The following is a 12,461-nucleotide window of genomic DNA, read 5'->3' as shown; positions in this document are numbered from 1 at the left end:
CTGGTATGTATCGATGCGCAATGGGACGGTGACCTCGCATCCATGGAAAATGTATCGAAATACAATAAATACAAATTTTTACTGATACTGATAGATATATTTTCCAGGTATCTAATAGTCAGACCGTTAAAGGATAAAAAAAGTACTACAGTTGCAACGGCATTAAAGTCTATTTTTAATCAAAGTAACAGAAGACCATCAACTATTCGTTTCGATCAGGGAGGAGAGTTCAAAGCGAGTGTAAAACAATATTTGAAGAAAACAGGGATTCATGTTTTTTACACCCATAACTCTCAGATAAAGAGTAACTATGCGGAAAGAGTTATCAGAACGTTAAAAAATCGTATATATTCCTATTTCATGGAAAACCAAACGTACAAATATATAGATGTACTTCAGGATGTCGTAACTAGTTATAATAATACTCCACATCAGTCGTTAGGAGGTGCAACACCAACTTCGGTGACGAAAAAAAAACGAGGATGAAATTCGGTACGTCCAATACCTAGCAAGGCAAAAAAATCAAAAACCAATGAAAACGACAGAGCAAAAAAACCAAAAACCAATAAAAATGACAAAATCCAAGAAGAAGAAACGACCTTTCTATAAATTTAATTTGGGTGATCACGTCAGAGTTTCTCAATTAAAAAGAGTATTCGAGAAAGGATATCAGGAAAATTGGACATTGGAATATTTTATGATTTCAAAAAGATTTAAAAGAGATAATCTTGACATTTATGTTTTATTTGATGCCTTAGGTGATAGAATTAAAGGAACATTTTACCGAAATGAACTTCAGAAAATAGAAAAATCTGATACTAAACTATATAAAATCGAAAAAATTATCAAGAAAAGAAAGATAGCGGGGAAGGACGAAGTTTTAGTTAAATGGTTGGGATGGCCTTCTAAATTTAACTCGTGGGTATCCAAGGATGAAGTAAAAGAATTCAAATAGACAGTTTCATTCGTTATTCGGTCATTGTGTATTCAAGATGAGTCTGAGAGTTGTGGTCTCTTCAGCAGACGGGATTGACTTATTTTCCGATAATCAAACTTTTAATTTCAGAGTCAAATTGAATAGAACAATACAGTTAGATGGATATTGGGTTGTGGCACTAACGGAGTTTACTTCTACAGAACAAGTTGAATTACACAAATCATTATTTATTTTTTCGGATATGTGTCAACAAAGTTTTATAGGAAACAACGAGCAACCATTACTTAGAAGAATACAATTTGAGAGAAGAAATCAACGCAATATGATATTTTACAATCCTTATTACATCCCTGTTCGAACAGGCTCAATGGAACATATCCATGTATATATAACAGATGATGAAGTAGTATTTGCTTCATTTCTCAACCGGCCGGTTACACTGACACTTCATTTTAAAAAGTTTCCTTTTGTCCTTTAAGATGAACAGATTGACATATGTAACAGATCCTAGTATGTGGGAGAAATTTTATAAAAATATGGTAAACAGAAATTTTAATCCATACAAATACAAAAACAGTAAAAGAATAAATCAGACAGGGCGTGGTTTACATGGCAGATATAGGGGTTCCTACATGATTCCTGTTAACGTAAATGCTGTGGAGGAGACTGAGCCGATGCAGGGCCCTACGACTATGGTGTCACCAGTTGCTGCTGCAGAAGAGAGAGCATTTTCACAAATGAAAACAGAAACGGCTAAACCACATGTTAAGATACAGAAACATATAAAACGGTCAAGGAAACATAAAATAGTCAGTAGAAAAAAATCGAACAAGCAGTCAACATCTAAACCGAAAAAGACAAAAACTTTCAAAAGGAAAATCAGAAACGATTATTCTGATAGTGTGTGGAAAATCAAAAAGAGAAAGAAGTATTCATGTCTTTTTTGAGCGGGGATAATAAGGATATTGGACAACCTCAGGAATTATCTATTTTTGCATCTCCTCCTAATCAAGTAGCTGTTGAAAAAGTAACATACACGGAAGAACGACCTATTTCGAATTTAATCAATGATTCTACCCCCATAGAAATAGTTGTTTCTGGAGCTGGAAATGATTATATAGATTTAAGAAAAAGTCGTCTATATGTCAAAATGCAAATTTTAAAATCAGATGGAACTAAGCTAGTAGATAATGAAAAAACATGTATCATTAATTTGCCGTTGCAGAGTATGTTTTCACACATTGATATTTACATGAACAATAAGCTTATATCAATAAATTCCAACAATTATCCTTGGAAAGCCTATTTCAAGACGATACTTTCTTCTGGAAACGATGAACAGAATTCACAACTTCAAAGCCAACTCTTCATGAAAGACGATGACCCTATGGACTCTGTGAGTCTCAATTCCGGTATAGTTAACAGAATACAATTTACACAAGATTCAAGAGTATTCGAGTTAGAAGGGAATTTATTGGAAGATGCACTTCAACTGGATAAATATCTAATAAGTGGTGTCGATATCTACATGAAACTTTTCAGATCAAATGTTCCCTTTCTACTCATGTCTGAAGAAATTTCGCCAAGTTACAAAGTCAAAATTTTGGATGTGTTTTATAGAACCGCTAGAGTCAAATTGGACCCGGGAGTTATAATGAACCATCGATACGAAATACAAAAATCACCAGCCCAATACATGATCACTAGAAGTCACGTTATACAAAATGTAATTCCTAAGGGGTCAACTGATTTTTTTTGGGATGTAATGTTTCCGAAAGCTCTTCCATCAAAAGTAGTAATTGGGCTAGTTTCACAAAAAGGTGCAAATGGTGATTATACTGCTAATCCGTTTAATTTTCAACATTTCAACATGACTAACGTTACTATGAAAGTGAATGGCGTGGAGGTTTATGGGTCTCCATTGAGTTTGGATTTTGGAGTAAACAGAAATTACGCAGCAGCATACGTCAGACTTTTCGAAATCAGTGATAAATGGCTTAAAGACATGGGATTGAACATATCATTAGCAGACTTTGGTAAAGGATACACATTCATTGTGTTCTCTTTAGATCCATGTGATTTTCAGGAAGATTATCTGAATTTAGTGAAACACGGTAATGCACGCTTAGAAATCAGATTCGGATCGGCTACATCAGAGATTATAAATTGTCTGTGCTATTATCAATCCCAAGCCATTTTAACTTGTGACGAGACAAGAGACATCAAGATAGTGGAACCATGAATACAGAACAATTGTCAAAGCTACTAAGAACATTTAAAGGTTTAAATGAAACAGTGATTAACATTACAGCGGTAAATGTACTCCCCGTTGCAATCATTAAACATTTTCCACAACTATATATCATTAATACGGATCCATTTCCCAATCCAGGAAAACACTGGATATGCGTTATTTTCTATAATACATCAACATCAGAATATTTTGATAGTCTTGGAAAAGACCCTGGAACCTACAGTAAAGACCTTGTGAGATTTATTGAAAACAACAGTAACAACGACGGGTGTATTTTTATTCGGAAACAAGTTCAATCTAATTCGTCTGATATTTGTGGACTTTATGTTGTTTTTTTTGGAATAATGAGAATTTGTTTTAACATTTCTATCAATTATGTATATCATATGTTTTTTTCGGAAAATTTTTATGTCAACGATGACTTTGTCAAATCATATTTTAAACAGCTTTAAATAAATACATATATACATATATTCTTGGTTTTTTCTCCCTGTTGAAGACAGCATGAATAATATTTCTCATTACTTACATATTAATATCTAGTTTTCGTCGTCATTGCTTTAATTAATGTTGTGGGAGTCCAATTTATACTGTAGTTCCAAATGTTAAAATTAACCTGAGGGTAATATGTAGTGGGGCTTGAATTTATATTGTGTATTACACATGTTACAATTAGCCAGCGGTTAGATGACACGATTACAGCGTTATGATGAGTCATCATATAATACATGACGTCAATGGGGGTTATTGGCATGTAACAATTAGACATCGAGTTAGGTGACACAAGTTTTTTTTAACTCATGTATGACGTCAATGGGTGCTATAAAAAGATGAGTCAGCATTAATATATGGGTGCTATAAAATATATGATGTCATGACTTCATGATAGGAACATGGGTGATAAAGATTAGGATGAGTCAGCATAAATGTATGGGTGCTATAAAATGTATGACGTCATGACATCATGATGGGTTAGGCGTCGTTAGGATGAGTCAGCATTAATGTATGGGTGCTATAAAATGTATGGCGTCATGACATCTTGATGGGTTACATTTTGACCCCTATCTTCAATTTATGACCCCTATATTATATCATATTATGTCATATTATGTCATTTGAGATTATGTAAGATGATATAACTTGGGGGTCTTAATTTGTTTTTGGGGGTCCAAGAACCCCCTATAGTAGTTGCACCATCGATATAAAAGGTTTCAGCATAATCTATAATGTCTTAGATTTGGCGTATATTAAAACTAATATATCTATTTTTGAAATAACCATTTTGATAGCTGTGAATTATTTTCAACAGTATTGGTTTTAAACGTTGGGCTATTGCATATGCAATCAGTTTTGTATCTACATTTAATAGCGAAATTGGTCTATAGTTATCTAGTGACAAAGGGTCTTTTTTGTAAATTAAGGATATTATACCTATATTTTGTATGGTTGTTAGTTCTCCTTCTTCATAGCATTTATTAAAAACTTCAACTGTAAGTTCCTTTAAATTACTCCAAAAAGTGCGATAAAATTCTACACTTAGCCGATCTATTCCTGGCGATTTATTTAATTTCATTTTAAATACTGCCTTAGTGCATCCTTCTACTGTTGGAAGAATTTAGTATTTTTCTCTCCTTCTTCTAACCATTGTACTCGAGATCTTATTTGTGCACCTTTAACTTTATTTGAATAGAGGTGTTCAAGTTCATTTTCGATGGTTTTAATTTCTCTTTTTCATAATTGGGCTTGCATTTGTTTTTTCATTTAATAAATTATTAATTTTATTTCTAAATTTTTTATATCATTTTTATTTTCAGATGATCTTTGTTTGCAGTAAGTAAGAGTTGCGGTTCTTACCTCTGATTTAAACATATTCCACAGTGTTTTTAAATTTTTGGTGAGTATTTGTTTTTTATAGTTTCCGATTAATTTATTTATGAGGTCAATATAATTTTGCTCTTTAAGTATACTATTGTTTATTTTGAAAAAATCCCCGGCCTCTTCCTTCTGAATTTTGTCTAACTTGTAAAGAAATGGCTTGGTGATCAGTATAAGAGATCATTGCTGGTCGAATATCTGCTTTCATAACATGCGGTCTTATATCAGGACTTACCAAGAAGAAGTCAATTCTACTGGCTACTTTTATATCATTTTTTCTTCTCCATGTGAATTGACTTGTATTTGGATTAAGTTCTCTCCATATATCTGTTAAATTATTTTTCTGTATTATTTTATTAAGAGAGTTTCGTTCATATCACCTCCTAGTATAAGAATACCCAAGCGATTGTTTTCAATTATATTTTGAACCTTTTTGAAAAATTTATGTCTGTTTTTGTGTTGATTTGGAGCATATACATTTTTTAAAGTGAAAATATTGTCATTTATTTCTATGTTTATCAAAATTATTCTGCCTTCAGTATCTTTTACCTCGTTTATTGTTTTACATTTTAAATTATGTTTTACATAGATTGATACCCCTCTTGAGTGTGTGTTACCATAACTATGAAACATTTTACCATCAAACTTATCATTTATTGTTTGTTCATATTTTTCTATAAAATGTGACTCTTGAGTGAATAGAATATTACTTTATTGATTTTTTGTCCATAGTTGTAATCTTTCTCTTTTTCCTTTTTGGCCTAAACCTTGACAGTTTAGTGATATTATATGAAGATTTTCACCCATTGTTAAATTTGGAGTTTAAATGTGTTGTTGACATAAGTGCAAAAAGAAGATATATTTGTTTCACCTCATATTCACAATATATTTTCATTAGTTGTTTGATTTTATGGTTACTATAAAAACATTGGTACATGATTATTTGTGAAATAAGTACATGTAGTAAACAAAATATAAACACAAACTTGACAATGTACACAAACATAAATAAAATATAACAATATAAGCATACATACATGTAGTTAAACACATAATTTTATTGATTTGTTCATATATATTAGATTTTGCAGTTGTTGTTTTTTTTTTACATTTTTTGAGACTATATTTATTAGTATATATTGAGAAAACAGATATATATTTTATTTATATCATGTATAATAATTTCATGGTTATTTATTTTAAGGTCTGATATTTTGACAGTAGGATGATATTGTTGGACTATATACATGGTGTAGGAATTAACAATAAATTTAGAAACAATCGAAATGTTTATAGTTTGCAGAAACGGTACTTGTATATTTCTATGGAGGAACATTCGGCAAATAATATGTGGCTTGCAGAGGATAGAAGGATGGTTTTTACCATTTGGATTAAATAGGACTTTTGAAGTATTCCTAATATGTTGATTAAACAAGATATCCAAATGCCTTTTACGTGAAATGAAAAAGGGCAGTGTAATAATTCTAATATGTGGTTTGAAACTGGTGGATAATTAGTTATAGAGCAAGCATATATCATATAGAGGTTATTGCTGTTAACTATAGAGATAAACAAAAAAATTGATTGTGGATATATATGATGATTAATGAATTGGTATTCATCAAGGATATATATTCTTCATGGACTATAATTTTGTTGGATTTATCTTATTCTTTTTATCTTTATTTCTACTTCGAGCGGCCAGTGGTTTTTTTAAACAGTTCAAGTATATGTGTAATTATTATGTTTATTGTATTACCATTCTTTATATGAGTAATATGCATCATAATAAATTTTATTACCAATACAGCTTTCAGTATATAATTTTTTAAACCTGAGAAAATTATTTTTGTGATTGTTTTATTACAACTTGACTTGTTCCTACATGTATCTGTTGGTTGTTGAAAGGCATATTCAGAACAGAGACATTTATATAGTGATTTTACGATATTCAGCAATGGGGTCATTTGAAAATCATCTTGTTTTAAAATATACAGTTTTATACACAATTTATTTCATACATATTTATTTTAATACTATTTTCAAGGTGTATATAATCTGAAATTATATCACACTCAGACTTATTTTATTTTGTGTTTTTTTCCTGGCTAAAAAGAGATATAGACAAACAAATAAAAAATATAATACAGTCTTTACAATGATTCATAGTTGTATTTTTTATTTTTGGACGATTATGTGTTTTCGGATCGTTATGTGTTATCAGATGTCCTTGGTTTTTTTGAGCCAATGTCACGATCATGTAGTGTATCAGTTGGTGTGGTAGCAGATCGTTTTTGCTGATTTCTGCTGAGAGGTTGTTCCAAGATATTTATCGAGTGGACCGTTAGTTGTTCCCTATGATTTGGATGCTTTTTTCTTTTTCTTTTTTTTCAATTTTTGTTTAGGAGATTGTTGTGCAGGTATGTCAGATTCAATTCAGAAGAGTTTTGTTCCTGAACATGTATGTTGTTTGTATCTTTGGGAAGCTTTTTTACTGGTTTCTTCAGTATGTGGTGTATCTAACAGATTTTCGGTCGATTGTGATAAAGCAATCTCCTCACCTTTCTCAGATTCATCTTCATTTGTTTCATCTGACTCTTCTGACGACACTTCTGAGTCAACTTGACTGTTCTCATTAAACTCAGCTGTGCAGTCTTTGGAGATGTTCCCATTTGCACCACATGTCTTGCATTTCCAGTCATTGTTACAGTCTGTTTTTATGACCTTTTTGCATGCATTTGGTACATTCAATTTCTGTGTTGTTCTGGTTTATTTGACCCTTATAGAAAATGAGTTCACGATATTTGCCAATTTTGACATTTCTTGGAATTGTGAAGAAGAAGGCAAATGCCCTGTATATACTGCGTTGAAGATGGGTTTGCACTGCTGGAAATGACACAAGTAAACAATGTTTTAGAGGACAATAGCACTTTTTCGAAATAATTTGTTGCGACGTATCATACGCTGTTACACAGACATTAGTAATGGATTACATTTACTTTATTGTAAAGACATTAAATACCATATTGGTATACAAATAATTGCCAAAAATGTGCATGGAAGGGATGGATTGATTGATTGATTGTTGGTTGCTTAACGTCCAGTGGCAAATATTTCATGCATATTCAGGACGAGAACAAATTAACAATAAATACAACAGGTAGGTTCTGTAAAAGGGGCGTCCGGGATTAAGGTCGGAGAAATTTAGACTGCCACGGGAAATGAGGGTATATTGGATAGAGACAGAAATTTAGCCTTGCAACAGGTCACCTACGGACCCCTCAAAGAGTTGTTGCAAGGGTTCTTAACGTGCAAAGAGCGTGGCACTCTCTTTACACGAGGCATCGGATTTAACGTCCCCATTCTGACCGGACGTGGCTGCAAATTTGTACATCCCGCACAGCCAAACGGACGCCCCACTTTAGCACGGGTTTTACTGCCGGTCGGAGGAAGACCAATGGTGACCATACTTCTATTCCCCAGTCACCCTTGGGGGGTGGAAGGGATGGAGACCAGGAGGATAACCTAATTTACTTAATGGTGACATATATCATCATCAAGAGGAATACAATTTCTTTACATTTGCCATTCTCCATAGCGATCAGGCGTATTCCTTATTCTTTGAGATCTTTGAGGAATAGGGATATTTTGTGATGGCCGTTCATTTATTTGTTGCATCCGCTGAGCATTCTGTTGGTCACCATTCATTAATTATATCTAATCCCGACGAAACCTGAACAGAGAGTTTTCTTTTTCTTTTGTTACGGAAACACTGATCTTATTCCACTCCCGATAACTTTAGTACACAAGTTAATTCTTCTATTCTTTAATCGATTTTGATATCATGTGACATGGTTATCATTCAGTTTTGGAGAAATTACAAGATTGTGTCGCCTTGGGACACGGTGCTCAACTGTGGAGAAAGTCACGTAGAAGAAACAGAAGGGAAATCCAGGAGAGAAAAAAATGAAAATTTCAATTCTATTCTTCGCTTTTCAAGCTCTTAGTGTGTTAATCACTAGTTCCATGTTTGTTAACATGACGAACAGGGACGTCTGCCAAATGGAAGAGGCTGTGATGACATGCAAATACATAAAGGACGCAGTATATACCAAGAAAAAGGCCGAACAGACTACAGCAGAGAAAATTAATTTCCCAAGACTAACAGTTTCCATGATGGTTCTCGCAGATAACCAGATTCCAAACTTGAAGACTGTATATGTTTGTAATGGGTGTTGTAACAGAATCATCGTTCCTGCAGCTGCGAAAGTCTTCATTGGTCAAATGGAATGTGTATGTCTTCTTCAATTTCTATGATATGCTGATTACCAACCCATGTTGAAGAATAAACCAAACATGTGCATGCATATGATAAACATTTAAATAACAAACATAGACATAATTTTCATGTAGGTTTTAACCTTTAAAAAGTAATTGCACTTTACATATTAAGTCTCATGTATATTTTTTGTATACACACAATTTGGATCGTATTTAGGCACACCAATTTTTTTATATTTCTGAAATTTATAACAGATGGATGAACTGAAATCAGATACTATGCTTAGTCTGCAATATTGACCCCGAATGTAGAAAAAAATGGGCATCATTTCCAGCGTGACTGACAATTCCAACTTTACAAAACTATTAGTTGGTTGACTGATTGTTGATTGTTGGTTGCTTAACGTCCAGTGGCAAATATGTCATACATTTTCAGGACGAGAATAAGTTAACAATAAATACAATAGGTAGGTCTTGTAATAGAGGCCATCTGGGATGATGGTCGGAGAAATTTGGACTGCCACTAGAAAATTAGGGTTTATTGGATAGGGACAGAAATTTTGCCTTGCAACAGGCCACCTACGGACCCCTCAACGAGTTGTTGCATGGGTTCTTAACGTGCAAAGAGCGTTGCACTTTCTATACACGAGGCATCGGATTAAACGTCCCCATTCTGATCGGACGTGGCTGAAAACTTGATACAACCCGCACAGCCAAACGGACGCCCCACTTTGGCAAGCGTTTTTTTTGCCGTTCGGAAGAAGACCAAATGACCATATTTCTATTCCCCAGTCACCCTTGGGGAGAATATTAGTTGGGGTATAGTTGGGGTATATCACTATACTTTGCATGGGAACCTGCAGAAATCAGAAGACTCCTTATACTATGGGGATGATTCTGTAGTCCGACTAACAGTGGGGGAGGTATGCATTCTCTAGATGTGTCAAAAGATACTGCGAAAAAGGTGACCCTTTTGTTTTTGCATATGTTCATGGTAATGGTCCGACTTATTTCTCAACCTGTTTGATCGCCTTAATGGTGCATGAGGGGGAGGTGCTTGAGGTCCATTAAGTCAATGAAAATCATATGTTCAACCGGATAACTGGTTATGGCACTCGATTAGATCTTCTCAAAGGAGTTTGTATTTGATTTTGAACACCTACGGGTTGAACATCTTTTTGATTTTGAACCCCTATTGGTTGAACATTTTCATGATTTTGAACACCTACTGGTTGTGCATTTTCTTGTTTTTGAACTCCTAGTGATTGAGCATTTGTCTTGATTTTGAACTTTTACTGGTTGTGCATTTCATACAGCAATATCATACATTTTTGTAGTGAGCAGTGATTGATGACGCATGGACACCCGACCCTCCTGCTAGGAAAAAAGGGGTTCGTGGTGTATTAAAATCTAGACATCACGTGAACTGCCTCAGTAGAATTAAAGATATGCCACATTCTCAGGTAGAGTGAAAATAATGTTGTCGTTGTTAGTTCAGAGTAAAACATCTCTTAATAATAACAAAGACAAAGTAATTTACCTGAAATCGTCTTAACATAGCAGCTGAAAATATATCACTGAATTACATTTTCAAGAAATAAGCAAGTTATATAATATGTAATTGTATGTGTTTTATTTAATAACAATCGACTGTGTTGCGTAAACTTGTTTAGGATATTTAACAACCTCAATTAATCAACGAAATTAATATAACACAATGTACATATAACAACAAAGTCTTTTTTCAATACCTGTGTGACTCACCGACCAACGTTTGAGTTTTCAGACAATTCTTAATTCTCTCTTTTGTTCTCACCATAAACATGTAGCACCCGGAGAAAAGAGCATAACAAGTGGTCCATCAATATTATAAGTCTGGAGGAATAGTGAAGTAATGTATAATAGACCACATGACTCAGGTAGATAAAATTTTGTCGTTGTTAGTTCTGAGTAAAATAACACTTGCTTAGTTCAACTACCCAGTAACTTTAACACTGAAAACACTTTTCAAGGTTTAAACACTATAAAATGTTTTGTATGTGTTTTATTTAATATTCGTGAACTGTTTTGTATTCACTTGTTTATGACATTAAACAAAGAAATTTATATATCACAATGTATTTTAAATAACAACAAAGTAATTTTTTTTATCCACATGTGTGACGTATGAATAGCCCTGCAAAATTCTTCAATTGTTGATATCATTACACACTGAATAAATCAACTGTTCAAAACACTTAAGTTCATCTTTACAACCAGTTTCATGACAACTTTACCAGTTTCCTCCACACAATACGGGGTACACCCTCGCGTATTGAACTGATTCCTATGAATCTTCGTACACTTCTTTCTGAATTAATGTCACATCTACATTTTTACTATTCACTTTTAAAGGTGGAACATACTTGTCTGGATTTAAATATGAAATGTTATGAGGTGCTTCTTCACTAGTCCTTGATTACTCTGACGTCCAACGGCTTTTCTGCCACAGCTGGTCTGCAAAACCGCATTTGGACGCCGAGTAATTTAGGACTACTCCTTCACCTTGTGCCGCCTAAAATAGCAATACACCAAATTCACGGAAATTCCAGGATGTTTTTTACAATGTGATCAACCCGTCGTGTTGCTCATGTTATTACAAACCCGGCAAATAGTCTTAATTCAGTAGGTCACATTCGTGAAAAGGGAAGGGGATTGTAGTTACGACATAAGGAAAATATCCGATATAATCTGTGAAACGGTTATTCCATAACGGTCATCCAATTCGAAATAGGTGGTCGTGCAATCCACTCCCCATTTATCCTAAAGATAATGCATAAAATATGTTATTATATTTTATTGACAAGTGTTGGGTAAAAGCTGCTTGAAATTAAAACAAATAGAGAATATTTACAGGAAAAACATATATATATTTTTAATTCTAGTGCACACATACGTAACACCAGAGGAAAATAACACACATAAAAAAGACCATACAGTCCAAATCGCCTGACAGTTTAAAATGTTGATGTGTGAAAGCAGTATACTAGTACATGCCTTTTCAACAAGTTTAAAGAAAAGTTAAAGGAAGGATACTATTCATCACTCTCCAATGTAGCACACTGACTAGGCTGG

Source organism: Mytilus californianus, unplaced genomic scaffold, assembly GCF_021869535.1.
Source record: "Mytilus californianus isolate M0D057914Y unplaced genomic scaffold, xbMytCali1.0.p SCAF_12, whole genome shotgun sequence".
NCBI lineage: Eukaryota > Metazoa > Mollusca > Bivalvia > Mytilida > Mytilidae > Mytilus > Mytilus californianus.
This window is presented reverse-complemented; position numbering follows the sequence as displayed.